Raw genomic sequence first — 16,790 nt, forward strand, 5'->3', positions numbered from 1 at the left:
TTTGATCATGTATCTATGCATCCATCAATCAATTATGTGATCATAGGTGGCACTATGAAGAATATTATTATAGAAATAAAGTTAGGTAGGTAAGTGAAAGAATAAAAGGGGATGCAAATATTAGCTGCCAAACCACACACACATACAAGTGACCTTAGAATTAACTGCCATACCCCTCACAAACACCATGGAACTTAATAACAATTCTGAGAGGAGCTTAGCATTTGGTGCTGGTATCTCTGATGTTAGGGATGGAGACCTGATCTGGTGTCTCTGATGACTTGGACAGCAATCCTCATTTTACAAATTCTGGGAATTTTGTAAAGGTTTAGCTGCTATGAAAAGGAGCTGCTACCACTGATTAAGTAAGAGGAAGGACATGACTATGAACCAAAGAAGAGGGAAAGCAGATTAATATTTTTAGAATAGCCCACAGGCTTGCCTGTAGAACAATCTGATGAGGACATTTCAATTGAAGTTCCTTTTTCTCCAATAACTGCAGTTGGTGTGAAGCTGATTAAAAAAATAAAAACTAACCAATAGTTATACTTTTTATATCATGTTACTTTACTTTCAAATGTTATCATATCATAATCTGCAGGACGTTATGACTTTATAGGAAAATGAACATATATGAAGCATATAAATAGGTGGAATATTTCTTTCCTCAGTTCACTGATGACATATATATATATATATACATATATATATATATGTATATATATATATGTGTGTGTGTGTGTGTGTGTGTGTGTGTGTGTGTGTACACACAATTTGAATGTTCAAAGAAAATATAATTTCTTTAGGGTGGAATTATTTTTATTTTACTTCATTACTTCATTCATACCCAACATATTACAATACTAGAAATACACTTGATGTCTCAATAATATTTGTTAAAATTTCTCTATCACAGCATATCTTTCTGATAGTTGTAAACAGGCATAGCCCTTTTTTTTCATAAATTGTTAAGAATCTGTAGCATTGTACAAACAAGTATAAATTTGGGCAGGTGTTTCACTCTGACAGTTAAGAAAAATAACACATCCAAATTGTCAGTAGGATATAGCTCAACAATTTATCTTAAATAGGAGTATTATGAAATTTAATAACTCGTATAATGAACAATGTCCTGAAAATTAATATCATTGTGATGGATTGATTGCAAAATGATTTTAATTACTCATTCTATATTTTGTACTAAGTACATAGAGCTATTTTAGACAACTAAATGATAAATTTGTTGTGAGGAAACTAACAATATAGTCATGTTAACCATTTTAGATCAATTAATTTTGATCTGTGTAAGATTACATTCTGTGCAACTCTAGCATAAAAGTCACTGGTTCTAATTATCTTTGCCCTTTATTCTCACACTGTTAAACTTATTTTCTCCTTAGTTTAACAATACTCTTTATCATTCTATTTGTTACTTTCAAGTATTTATGCCCTGAGAGTTGTTGTATTGATTGAGGTACAGGTAGTGAGTTAATTAGCCACTTTGTGTCTAGATAGTCTCCCAAAAAATTAATAATAGGAATTAATGACACTGCTATGAAATATAATAAGTGCGGAATTCCTTAGACTCGAGAACTTAAGGAGCAAGTGTACACATGCTGGGACTAGGACGGTGAAGAACAGAGAGATGTACAGTATAAGGCACTGGTTATCATGGCGTGCATGACTTTACCCCCTACATAATACATCCCAACCACAATTTCCCCTCCTTCCACTCCTTCTAGCTTCCCCCACCTTCCCTTTCCCACAGAACCATGCTTCCTCTGTTGCTCTACAGGAAAATCTTTTAGGTAATTTTGTTTATGTCTCCTACTGTTTTTTTAACCTTTGAACACAGTTTGTGCTTCTGAAAGAGCTGCTGTTTAACTAATGAGGTTATATTTTCCTTTAAAGGGATCATGTGATGATGGGTCAAGGCCATTCATGAGTGCAGACTTACCCTAATAGCAATACAGTTTTTAACTTCTGAAAGAAATACAAAACTGAAAATAAAGACTATTGTTTTCCGTATGTCCTCTGTATTTATTTCTAACCTTATAATCATTATCATTTCAATTACCAGTGTGCTATACTTGTCACCTCCAACCTAGCTGAAAGTCACAGCATACAAGACCAATAAAAGAAAAATGAAATATAAAATTATTGCAATTGTCAGGTCTTACTTTTCTAGAAACTAAAACCTGACCATTAATAAAGCTGCTGGTTATGATATTTAATAGAATTTTGTAATATTTTATCATAAAATTCAGTTATCACATTAATTTTAAAATTTATTAAAAATAAATTCTGTTGATGTTTTAATATATTGCAAGATAAATTACATCTAATGGGTAATATCATGGCTTTGTTTCATCTCTGGATTAACCCCTCAAGTTTTCTGTGGGAGTTTTCTGAATAGCTATAGAGACTGGTAAAAAAGGAACTAGTATTTTCATTGTTCCTTTAAAATAATATCGTAAGCCATGAAATATGTGTGTAGTGCTTTGTAGGAACAGGACCCCCATAGGCCATAGGGAGTGGCACTATTTGGAGGTGTGACCTTGTTGAAGAAAGTGTGTCATTGTGTGTGGGCTTTGAAGTTTCAGATGCTCAAGCCAGGTCAGTGTCTCACTCTCTTCCAGCAGCCTGCTAACACAGTATTAGGATTTTCTAGCACCATGTCTGCCTGTATGTGACCATGCTTTCTGCCATGATGTTAATGAACTAAACTGTGAACCATTAGCCATCCCCAGTTAAATATTTTCTTTTGTAAGAGCTGCTGTGGTTATGGTGTCTCTTCCCAACAATGGAACCCCCAACTAAGAGAAGCTTAGATCAGGGACTGGGGTATTATTGTGATAGGCCTGGCCATACTTTTATTGGAGGAATATAGAACACTTTGGGACTTTGTACTAGGAAAGTGACTGGATACTTTAAATTGGGTTTAATGTGCCATACTGGAAGCAGTATGGGAGACAGTGGTGCTCTTGGAAAGTTGAGCTGTGCAGGCCTAGCTAGAGAATTTCAGAGGAGAAGAATATTAGCATGTGCCCTAGAGACCTTTCTTGTGATATTTTGGCTGCTTTCTTTCCTTGTCTGGAAAATATGCTTGAGGCTAAATTGAAGAATTATGGATTAACAGATTAGGCAGTGGAAAATTCTAGCAATGACTGTGTCATGTGGTTATTAGTATTAAGTCTTATGCAGATCTATAATGAAAAAGATCAAACTAAGGAAGAAAAAATATATATTGTACAATTTGAAGAGAAAAGGGATATCAAACAGTTTAACAAAGCTAAATTCAACATTTAAAGAGATAAAAAGAGGCTCAAAGACTCCTGAGGCCTGGGGACTGCACACACGGGAACATGTCCCAGTGGACAAGGCTATCCAGAGTTGGCTGACATCTTGGTGCTAGTTCTGCCTTCATGCATGGGAAGAGGAGAACCATTGGATTATTGGATCTGCTTGCACCAACTGGAAGAGAATCTTGGACCCATACCTACAAGGAGAAAGAGAGACTTCACTGATACCCACTAGAAGAAGGGGTAGGAAGACAACAGTACAAGAACACATTCAACAATAGAAAGGTAAATATGATACCCCCCAGAGTCTAGGGACTCCACACCAGCAAGACCAGAATATCCCAACACAGATGAAGCAGGAGAGAATGACCCTACAAATAACTTTATGAAGATGATAGAGACCCTCAAAGAGAAAAATGAGAAAATCCCTTAAAGAAATGAAATAAAATAAAAACCAAGAAATATTTTCAAGAAATGGAGGAAAAGACAAACCAAAACCAAATAGACAAATATCTTAAATAAAATAAGGAAAGCCAAGAAAAAGCAACTAAACAAGTGAAGGAAACAATTCAAACAGAACAAGGCTTGGAAAATGAAATGAAACAAACAAGCAAACAAACAAAAAAACACAAAGAGAAAACAAAAACAAAACAAACAAACAAAAAACAGACTGATGGAATGCTGGAAATAGAAATGCTGTGTCAATGATCAGGAACCTAACAATAATAGGTATAGAAGAATTTGAAGAAACTCAACTCAAAGAGATAGAAAATATATTCAACAAAATCATAGAAGGAAAATTTCCCAACCTAAATGCTGTTAAAAGTACAAGAAGCTTACAGAACACCAAATAGAGTGGACCACAAAAAAGTCCACTCACCATGTAATAATAAAAACAACATATATGCAGAAGAATGAATATTAAGAGCAGCAAAGGAAAAAGGCCAAGTAACATAAAAATGCAAACCTATCAGAATTATACTTCATTTCTCCATGGAAACTTTGAAAGCTGGAAGGTCTACCAACACTAAGAGACCACAGATGTCAGGCCAGACTACTATACCTAGCAAAGCTTTCAATCACTATAGATGGGACACCAAGATATTCCATGATAAAACCAGATTTAAACAATGCAAATCCACTAATCCAGCACTACAGAAAGTTCTGGAAGGAAAACTCGAACACAAGGGAATTAACGACACTCACAGAACATAGGCAATAGATAATAATACTTTATCAAAAGCTAGAAAAAAAGAGGGGGATTTCCACACAAAATACCACTACCACCACCAAATTCAAAACTAAAAAGAATTAACAATCAATGTTCATTAATATTCCACAATATTAATGGTTTTATCTCACCTATAAAAAGATACAGACTAGCAGAATGGATAGGAAGACAGAATCCACCCTTCTGCTGCATACAAGAAACACCTAAACTTCAAAGACAGATGTTACCTCAGAGTTAAGGGTTGGAAAAAGATTTTCCAATCAAATGAACCCAAGAAACAAGTTGATTTAGCAATCCTAATATCTAACAAATTAGACTTCAAACTAAAATCAGTCAAAAGAGGTAAAGAAGGTCATTTTATATTCATCACAAGAAAAGTCTAACAAGATAAAATCTCAATTCTGAACAAGTATGCCCCAAATACAAAGGCATCCACATTTGTAAAAGAAACATTACTAAAACTCAAATCACAAATAAAAGCTCACACACTCATAGTGGGAGACTTCAACACCTCATTTATACCAGTAGATAGGACCACAAGGAAGAAAATTGACAAAGAAACAAAGGAACTAACAGAAGTTATAACTTAATTGGGTTTAACAGACATTTATAGAACATTCTCCCGAAACACAAAAGAATATACCTTCTCAGCATCACATGGAAATTTCTCTAAAATCAAACACACACTCAGCAATATAGCAAACGTCAATAGGTACAAAAAAATATGCAATAATCCTCTGTATCTTATCAGACCACCATGCTTTTAAGTTAGAATTCAACAACAACACAAATTGAAGATAATCCTCAAACTCATGGAAATTGAACAAAGCACAATTGTACCATTCTTGGGTCAAGGAAGACATAAAGAAGAAATTAAAGATTTCTTAGAATTCAATGAGAATGAAGACACAGCATACCCAAATTTATGGGACACTTTGAAAGCAGTGCAAAAAGAAAAGTTTATAACATTAAGTGCCCACATGAAGAATCTGGAGAATAGTCACATTAGAGAATTAAAAGCACAACTGAAAGCTCTAGATAAAAAAAAAAAAAAAAAAAAAAAAAAAAAAAAGCAAGCTCACCCCAGAGGAGTAGACAGCAGGAAATAATCAAATTGAGGGCTAAAATCAATAAAGTAGAAACTAGAAAAACAATATGAAAAATCAATATAACAAAGAGTTGGTTCTTCAAAGAAATCAACAAGATAGGCAAACCTTTATCCAAACTAACCAAAAGGCAGAGAGAATATTCAAATTAACAAAATCAGCAATGAAAAGGGGATATAACAATGGGCACTAAGGAAATCCTGAGGTTCATGTCATTCTTTGAAAACCTGTACTCCACAAAATTTGAAAAGTTAACAGAAATTGACAATTTTCTGGATAGATATACAAGCTAAATGGAGAGAGATATGCAATTTAAATAGATCTATAACCCCTAATGAAATAGAAGCAGTCATCAAAAGTCTCCCAACTAAACAAAGCTCAGGGCCAGATGGGCCAGATGGTTTCAGTGCAGAATTCTACCATAAATTCAAAGAAGTGCCAATACCAATACTCCTCAAAGTGTTCCACATAATAGAAGAAGAGAGGTCACTGGCAAACTCATTTTAAAAGGCTACTATTACCTTGGTACCCAAACCACACAAAGACACAACTAAGAAAGAGAACTACAGACCACTATCTCTCATGAACATTGATGTAATAATACTCAATAAAATATTGGCAAACTGAATCCAAGAACACTTCAGAGAAATTATCCACCATGATTAAGTAGGCTCCATTCCAGTGATGCAGGGATGGTTCAACATAAGAAAATCCATCAATGGGTTCAACATAAGAAAATCCATCAATGTAATCCATATAACCAATGTAAACCATATAAACAAACTGAAAAACAAGAACCACATGATCATCTCACTGGATGCTGAAAAAGTCATTGACAAAGTCCAACAGCCCTTCAAGATAAAGGTCTTGCAGGGATCAGGGATCACGGTACATTCTTAAACATAATAAAAGCAAAATACAGCAAACCAACAGTCAGCATCAAACTAAAAGGAGAGAAGCTCAACTAGATTCCTCTAAAATCAGGAACAAGACAGGGCTGCCCACTCTCTCCATATCTCTTTAATACTGTATTTGAAGTTCTAACTAGAGCTATAAGACCAGGAAAGGAGAACAAGGGATACACATTGTAAAGGAAGAACTTTAACTCTTTGCAGATGATATGATAGTTAATATAAGTGACCCAAAAAATTCTTCCAGGGAACTCCTACATCTGATAAACACCTTCAGCAAAGTGGCAGGATAAGAGATTAACTGAAAAAAATCAGTAGCCCTACTATATATAGACAACAAAAGGCTGAGAAAAAACAAAACAAAACAAAAAAAAATACAGAGAAATATTACCTTTTACAATAGCCACAAATAACATAAAATATCTTGGGGTAATGCTAACCAAACAAGTGAGAAAGACCTATATAGCAAGAACTTTGCATCTTTAAAGAGAGAAATTGAGGAAGATATAAGAAAATGGAGATATCTACTATGCTCCTGGATATGTAGAATCAACATATTGTACATGGCAGTATTGCCAATATCAATCTCAGCAGAATTCTTCCCAGACCATGATAGAATAACACTCAACTTTGTATATAAAAACAAAACAAACAAACACAATCCCCAGCATAGCAAAAACAACTCATGTACAATAAAGGAACTTCTGGAGGCATCACCATCCCTGATTCAAGCTCTACTGTAGAAATATAGTAATGAAATCAGCTTGGTATTGGCACAAAAACAGTCAGATAGAACAATGGAATTGAAATGAAATCCCTGATATTAACTCACACCACAACAAACAGCTTATTTTTTACAATGAAGCTATAATTATATAATGAAAAAAAGAAATCACCTACAAATGGTGCTGGCATAACTGGATGCTGACTTGTAGAAGACTGTAGATAGATAAATATCTATCACCATGCACAAAATTTAAGACCAAATGGATCAAATTCCTCAACATAAATCCAGCCACCCTGAACCTCTTACAAGAGAAAGAGAGAGGTATCCTTGAAAGAACTGGTACAGGAGATCACTTCATGAACATAACTCCACTAGCACAGACACTGAGGTTGACAATTAATAAATGAGACCTCCTGAAATGTAGAAGATCCTGGAAGGCAAAGGACATATTCAACAGGACAAAATGGCAGTTCACAAAACAAAATAAGAAAAGATCTTCACCAACCCTACATCTGACAGAGGGCTGATCTCCAAAATATACAAAGAACTCAAGAAGATAGTCACCAAAATACAAATAATCCAATTATAAAGAAGGGAAGAGAACTAAATAGGGAATTCTCAATAGAGGAATCTAAAATGGCTGAATGACACTTAAGGAAGTGCTCATATCATTAGGTATCAGGGAAATGAAACTCAAAACAACTCTGAGATACCATTTGCACCTGTAAGAGTAGCTGAAATAAAAAACACCAATGACAATTTATGCTGGAGAGGTTGTGGAGAAAGGGGAACACTCCTCCACTGCTGGTGGGAGTGAAAACTTGTACTTGTACAGCCACTTTGGTAATCGGTATGGTGGATCCTCAGGAAAATGGGAAGAGCCTGTTTCAGAGTGGATACAGCTATTCCACTCTTAGGCATGTACCCAAAAAAATGTACATTCACACAACAAGGATATCTGTTCAGCTATGTTCATAGCAGCATTATTTGTAAAAGCTAGAATCTGGAAGCATCCTAGTTGCTCCTCAATTGATGAATTAATAAGGAAAATGTGGAACATTTTTATAATGGACTACTCTTCAGTGGGAGAGAAAAAAAATCCAAAAAAGAAAAAAAAAAAAAGAAAAAGAAAAAAAATTGAATCTTGAAATACGCAGGCAAATGGATAAAACTAGAAGAAACCATCCTGAGCATCCTGAGTGAAATAACCCAGCCACAGTCACAAAAAGGCAAACATGATATGTACTCACATATATAAGGATATTAGACATAGAGTGAAGGATTACCAGCCTACAATCCACACTTCCAGGGAAGCTAGGAAACAAAGACTCTAAGAGAGATTTACATGGTCCCATGTAGTAGGGGAAAGTGAGAAGTTCTCCTGAGCTAATTGGGAGCACAGGGGGGAAGGGAGGGGTATTTCAGAAAAGGAGAATGGGGGAAGAGGTGGGGGGGAGGAAGACATGAGGGACCAGGCAGATTGAGTCGGGGGAAGAATAAAGGAGAGCAAGAAAAGACTACCTTAGCAGAGGGAGCCATTATAGATTTAGAGAGAAATCTGGCACTAGGGAAATGTCCAGAGATATACTGGATGACCCCAACTAATTATATCTAAGCAATAGGGGAGAGGCTATCTTAAATGCACTTCCCCTATATTGAGATTAGGCTACCTTATATGCATGCCATCATAGAGCCTTCATCCAGTAGTTGATTGAAACTGAAGTAGAGACCCACAGCTAAGCACTGAGCTGAATTCCTGGAATCTGGTACTAGAGATGGATGAGTGATGAGCAAATGTTTAAGATTATGCTGGGGAAACCCACAGAAACAGCTGACCTGAACAAGGGAGAGCTCGTGGACCCCAGACTGACACCTTGGAAACCAGCATAGGATGGAATCAGGCCACCTGCATGAGGGTGACAGTTTGGAGCCCTGGACAGTCTATGGGGTACCTGGTAATGGATCAGTATTTTCCCTAGTGTGCAAATGGACATTGGGAGCTCACTTCCCATAGAGGGATACTCTCTCAGCTTAGACACATGGGTGAGATCCTAGGCCCTGCACCAAATGATGCAACAGACATTGATGATCCTCCATAGAATGACTCACCCTTTCTATGGAGCAGAAGAGGGATGGAATAGGGGTCAGTAGGAGGCATCGAGAATGGGAGGGAGAGGGACCTTGAGTTGATATATAAAATAAGATTGTTTCTAATTTAAATAAAAAAGAGATAAAAAGATTAAAGATAACCCTAATGCTAGGTGGAATAAAGGGAGTGGTGTCCTCCGGACAAGACTCCAACAGACTATGTTTCTAACTTGTGGATGGGTTTTAAAGGAAAACTTAGGGCCTGGAGTGGTGGCGCATGCCTTTAATACCAGCAATCATAAGGCAGAGGCATGAGTATCCAGATTTCAAGTCCAGCTAGTCTTCCAATTTTAATGAAAGCTTCTGAGGCCAGACATAGGCCAGGGTATCCCTACATAGAAGTCTAGAGAGTCCTTTATATGTAGTTGTAAGGGTGAAGCCTGTGTTGCCTTGGAGACCCTGAAATGTTGTAGATGTCAGATCCATGGATACCTGTCAAGGAGAGCTGTTGACAGGGAGTGAAACCAGCAGAAGAGAAAGAAATGTGTTGCAGTCAACAAAGCTAAATGAGCTTGAGATCTGAAGAGAGTTCCACATTAGACATGAAGGTGCAGAGGTAAGAGTTTGTCCAACTCGTTTTTGGTCTTGCTTTTGTCCAATATTTCCTCACTACTCTCCCTTAATATCCTTTTGGAATGGTAATATATATTGTGTTCCATTATATGGTAGAAGTATGTGACCTTTTTTTTTCATTTTGATTTTACAGGGTATTACAGTTAAAAGATAGTGTAAGCCTCAGAAGATACTCTGAACTTTGAATTTTTAAACAACTCTGATACTGTGATAGACTATGGGGGCTTTTGAAATTGGACTTTGATATGACTATAAGACTATGAGGTCTAGGCAGTGGATTAAAGTTTGAATAAATGTGCCACCCATAGTGTCATAGAGAGTGGCACTAAGGATATATGGACTTGTTGGAGTAGGTGTGGTCTTGTTGAAAGAACTATGTCATAGGCTTTAAGGTTTGGATGCTCAAGCCAGGCCCAGTGTCATTCTCATTACTTGCTGCCTGCCCATCTAGACGTAGAACTTCCAGTTACCCCACCAGCACCATGTCTGCCTGCCAACCACCATGCTTCCCATCATGTTGATAATGGACTAAAACTCTGAACTGTAAGCCAGACCCAATTAATCACATTCCTTTAGAAGAGATGCTGTGGTCATATCATCTCTTCACAGCATAGAAACACTAAGACAATATATAGGTTGTAATATTTGAGTTGAATATAAACTTAATTGTTTAAATACACATAAAACAAATTTAAGAAATTTTGATACTGTAAAATTCAAGACAAGTTTGGCAAAAACTGATAAACTAATCTGCATGTAATCAGAATACATACAACTAAAGAAAATCAATGAATAATATTTTAAAATCGTGCTAAAATCATCACAAATTGCTGAATTAAGTGTCTAGATATTTTATATGAAAGATATTGATGTGACTTAGTAAAACACATTTTTACCTAAGATTCTTTGATATATTTAATATTTTTATGTTCTTGTCAAGCTCAGCAAACTATTGCATACCAAAACCAGACATATAAGATAGTTTCCTAAATGAAATTCCAAGTTCTAAGTACAAATATGTAACAGGTTTTTCATTGACAGAGTTGCACTTTTGTTACTTATTAAATATATAATTGTCCAATTTAAGTCTACTAGGAAAGAATATCAAGTGTAAAGATATGTAAACTTGAAACAAAATTCTTATAATTTCTAAATTAACAAATGATAATTTAAGTATAGGAAAGAATTATGGACAGCCCTCCATCACAGAAACATGATGTGAGCATATTGAACATAAGTGTGTCTAGGATGCCAAATATTGCTTTAGTATTGTGTGTAAGTCAAAGAGCTTCAGTAGAGTTAATGGGACAAATTATTTTTTCTTAATCATTATGGCTCACTTACAAACAGATAATTTCCTTTCTTTTTTGAAACACAGACATTAGAGTTTATGAAAGTAAGATTAAGAAAATAATCACAACAGACATGTTAGTCTACTACTGTAATCTAGCACATGGGGGTCTGGGAATTCTGAGGTGAGCCTTCTACATTGTAAGATCCTGTCTGAGAATGACAAGAAAGAATGAGACAAGAAGAACCAGAAAACAAACTTGAAATTGTTACAATAAAATTTATGTATCAAAACCTTCATTCAAAACAGTGCAAATAAATTCTCCAGCTTATTGTACTTAAGGAATTTTATTTTATACAGTTAAGTATAATTTTAAAAAGTGTTGATCAGCTTGCATTATGTATAGTTTAAAATTTTTAGATATTCATTATGCAAACTTCAGTAAAGCATATTGATATTTCAAGTGCTCAGAGAAATGCCTGTGTATTAGCAATGCCCGAGTTTGTCACTGCTATAATTACAGTTATTAGCACTGTTACTGATCTGCAGCCTATGTTTTTCTTATCAGTGTTTGTACAGTGTTTTCTACCTCCAGAAAAAAACAAAGACATGCAAAAAAAATAAATAAATAAAAAACCAGCTCTCAAACTCACAGATGAAAATGACACAGATGATTCAGGAATCCTTATGATATTATGATACAGAGTATCTGAGAAAGTAACAATTACCCAGAAATATTTGCTCTACAATTGATTGTTATGAAGAAATGACAGTACAAATAAGAATAAAAACAGAAAAAATACACATGGAGATTTAGCACTAACCATCATACCATGGCAATGACATGATTATGTATACATCTGTTACTAAAATGTTGCTTTTTAAGGAAAGCTTTGGTTACATATATGTCCTATGTAAAGATCTTCTAGCTAACAATTTCCACAGCACACTATAATTTTCTTTTATACATTTTGTCACATTGTAATTAGTGATTTATAGAATTACTTATCTAGCATATGTGTAGTTAGAGGGAGGACTTCAGGAGCTCAGTGACTGTATCTTCCTATAGTCTTACCTAAAGGTCCTGTGCAGGTCAATAAAAGGAATGATGAATGAAATAGGAACACACTTTTTCAAAACACCGTCTAACTGCTCATCTTCCTTCAGATTTTCCATGGAAAAGTCATGTCTCCTTTCTGGTATTGTACATCTTGATGTACATAGTATAATCTTATGCCATGTTGAGAAGAATGTGTTGGATTTGTTTTTAACTCTGATTTTATTTTACTTTTCTCCTTTCCTTTTCTAAAAGCAGCTAGAAAATAAATTGCATCTGTACTCTTCCACTTCAATCAATAGCTGCACTTAAAATCCTTTTAAGGCCCCGTGTGTCTTTAAACAGCTCTCATTATTTATCTCCCTGAATAGATGGATTACAAGAAGACACTAGGAAAGTAAACTGCATGAAACACATCATGCTTTAGATGCCTTGATATGATCTTACAGGGAACTATGAGGAAACTGACTTGTGGGAACACTTTTTTTTTCTGTATATTTGATAGCAGAAGACTGGATAACTCACTCATTGCAAACAGTTGCCATTACATTTCCAGTATCTTCCTGAGTTATCTTTGTCTGAGGTGCTTGTCTCACCCCAAATTTCTTTCTCCTGAAATCCTGTCCAGTACTTACAATCAGAGGCAACCACTTTACTTTCTTTATCGGTCACATTTTATATATGCCATCTAGCTGAGACAACAAATATTTGTTGAACATCTGTTTTCTTGGGTATTGTGCCACTTTTTATTGACAGGCTATCAAGAAAAAAGACATAGTTCAGAGCTCACAGAACCTGAAAGGAAACACTGTAATCTATTAAATATGTTTCTATTTTTAGCAAACAGGTACACTGAAACACCTATACCCATATGATTCCTAAATCACACATTTTAAGAAATTGCAGGTGACTTTGTGATTCAACTAAAGACCAAGGTCTCTGAGGTCTAAAAAAAATAATTTAAATAAATAGAATTGAAGATTTCTCTGTTACATAGGAGAAGGAATTTCCTACTTCTGACGGGTCATTAAGGAGTTAGAGCTAGATTTTATGGATGATGACGTGCCTCTATGATTTATACAGCATCAGTTCACATATGGTAGATGAGACAGTTCTGATATTGTAAAGTGAAATGGAATTAGAGAAATGTGAATAACTGCTTTTAGGATTGATGATAGCAATTGGTTCATGTGTTACTGAAGCATAGACATCATGTGGTCTGCAACTTTAGACATGGAAAACCTGGAAATTGAGTGGTATCACTTAGTTCAAGTCTGAAGGTCTGAAAGAGTGATGAGGCTGGTGATGGTACAATTATTGATCCACGTCCAAAATCTTAGCATCTAGATCACCATTGTGTAAATGCAGGTGAAGGCAGATTTGTCAAGGCTCATAAAAAAAAGAGTGGCTTATTTTGCTATTTAATACTTCAAGAGACTGGATTATGCCTGCTCATATTAGCAGGCCTTACACCTTTCCTTAATTTATTAATCCAAATGTTGGCATGTTCCAGGAAAAATTCAAATATCACATTAACAAATGATGTTTTATAAGATCTGGTCATTCCACAGCCCTGCCAAGGTGACACATAGTGTTCTTCATGACAGATACATTACTACCTAGTTTATAAACTGAATTAACTAAATAAACAGAGACACAAGCTTGAGAGCATACCACATTCCAGATATGAGAGAACTGAAAATTACTAAAAGAAAAAAAAAAGGAGTTACTAAAAGGAAAGGCGTGTTGTACCATGGGACTGAGGATTATGATATATTTGCTCTGCAGTAAACTGAAGGTGATATAAGGTTGGAGGTGGAGGGCTATCAGTGAATAAAGAGAGAGGATATGAGGATAGTTTTCATGTTTTTCATGCTGTTTCCATATTAATTTACCATCCCAGTTTTTCTGGATATCTGAGCTCCACCTTTTCTTGCTGGTTTATTACAATAGGCCTGGAATCACATTCTTTATTTGTATTTTCCCACATTGGTACATTATGACTGTAAAGAACATTCTCTGGAATTCATGTAGTACAGAACAAAACTCCAAAACTTAGTCTGCACACCATAAATACTTCTTAAATTAATTTTTTTCAGAGTCTATTATATATATATATATATATATACATACATATATATATATATATATATATATATATATATATATATTCCGATAGAAACTTAAGTTAGTGACTTATTTAGTACAACATCCAACATCAAACTAAGTGGAGAGAAACTCAATGAAATTCCTCTAAAATCAGGAAGAAGACAAGGTTGTCCACTCTCTCCATATATCTTCAATGTTGTACTTGAAATTCTTCCTAGAACAATAAGACAACAAATGGAGATCAAGAAGATTCAAATTGGAAAGGGAGAAGTCAAACTTATACTATTTGCAGATGATGCGATAGTTTACATAAGTGACCAAAAGAATTCTACCAGGGAACTCCTAAACCTGATAAACCCCTTCAGCAAAGTGGAAGAATACAAGATTAACTAAAAGAGAAACAAATTAGAAGCCCTACTATATACAGACAATAAAGGGGCTGAGAAGAAACCAGAGAAACATCACCATTTATTATAGCCACAAACAACATAAAATATCTTGGGTAACTCTAACAAAACATGTGAAAGACCTGTATGACAAGAAATTTGAATCATTAAAGAAATTAAAGAAGATACCAGAAAATGGAACTATCTCCCATGCTCTTAGATAGGTAGGATCAACATAGTAAAAATGGCAATCTTACTAAAAGCAATCTACATATTCAATGCAATTTCCATCAAAATCACAGCACATTCTTCACAGACCTTGAAAAGGCAATACTCAACTTCATATGGAAAAAAAAAACCCAGGATAGCCAAAACAACCCTGTACAATAAAGGATCTTCAGCAGATATCACCATCCCTGACTTCAAGCTCTACTATAGAGCTATAGTTCTGAAAACAGCCTGGTATTGGCACAAAAGTAGACAGGTAGACCAATGGAATCAGATTGAGATCCCCAATATTAACCCACATACCTATGAACACCTGATTTTTGACAATGAAGCTAAAACTATACAATGGGAAAAAAGAAGCATCATCAACACATGATTGTGTAGAAGACTGATGATAGATCCATATAAGTTGTCATGGCTAGTCAGCAAAACACCAAATATTTCAATTAAAAATTGGAGTACAGAACAAAACAGAGAATTCTTAATAGAGGAGCCTAAAATGGCTGAAACACACTTAAGAAATTGCTCAACATCCTTAGCCATCAGGGAAATGAAACTCAAAATAACTCTGAGATACCATCTTGCAGCTGTCAGAATGGCTAAAATGAAAAACATCAATGACAATTTATGCTGGAGAAGATGTGGAGAAAGGGGAATACCCCGCCACTGCTGGTGGAAGTGAAAACTTGTGCAACCACTTTGCAAATCAGTATGGAGGTTCCTCTGGGAAAGGGGAACTAGTCTACCTCAAGATGTAGCAATTCCACTCTTAGGCATATACCCAAAGGATGCACATTCATACAACAAGGACATCTGTTCAACTATGTTCATAGCAGCATTATTTGTAATAACCAGAACATGGAAGCAACCTAGAAGCCCCTCAAGTGAAGATTGGATACAGAAAATGTGATACATTTACACAATGGAGTACTACTCCGTGTGGAAAAAAATGGAATCTTGAAACTTGTTGGCAAATGGATGAGCTAAAAGAAACCAACCTAAGTGAGGTAACCCAGTCACAGAAAGAAAAACATCATATGTATTCACTCATATACAGATATTAGACAGAGAGCAAAGTTTTACCAGAATATAATCCACCACTCCAGAGAATCTAGGAGCAAGAAGGACTGTAAGAGAGATATACAGTGGCCCTTGGTGAAGGGGAAAGAGACAATAGCTCCTGAACAAATTGGAAGCATGGAGGGGGGAGGGAAAAGTTAGAAGAAAAAGAAGAGGAGAAAAGGAGGGGGAGAAGAACATGAGGGATCACGGAGATTGAATGGGGAGATGAATACAGGAGAGCAAGAAAAGAGAAACATCAGTAGGGGGAGCCATTATAGGTTTAGAGAGAAATCTGTCACTAAGAATTGTACAGAGATCCACAAGGATCCAACTAGGATTCTAAGCAATCTAAGCAATAGTGAAGAGGTTACCTTAAATGCCCTTCACAAATAATGAGAATGATAATTACTTTAAATGTCATTCTAAAGTCTTCATCCAGTAGCTGATGGAAACAGAAGCAGAAATCCACAGCTAACCACTGAGCCAATCTCCTGGAATCCAGTTTCAGAGAGGGAGGAATGATGAACAAAGGAGTGAAGACTTCATTGGGAAAATCCACAGAAACAACTGACCTGAGCAAGTGGGAACTAATGAACCCCAGTCTGACTGCTGGAGAACCAACATAGAACTAAAACAGGCTCCCTGAAAGTGGGTGTCAG

The 16,790-nt window shown here is 35.6% G+C and overlaps 1 protein-coding gene across 1 annotated transcript in view; it reads right to left on the reverse strand.

Moving 5' to 3' along the window:
• The window catches only part of Galntl6 (polypeptide N-acetylgalactosaminyltransferase like 6), a 1,089,910-nt gene that overhangs the window by 472,032 nt on the left and 601,088 nt on the right, over window positions 1-16,790 (reverse strand). The gene's annotated exons all lie outside the window — the stretch shown is intronic.

Source organism: Phodopus roborovskii, unplaced genomic scaffold (genome assembly GCF_943737965.1).
Source record: "Phodopus roborovskii unplaced genomic scaffold, PHOROB, whole genome shotgun sequence".
Taxonomy (NCBI): domain Eukaryota; kingdom Metazoa; phylum Chordata; class Mammalia; order Rodentia; family Cricetidae; genus Phodopus; species Phodopus roborovskii.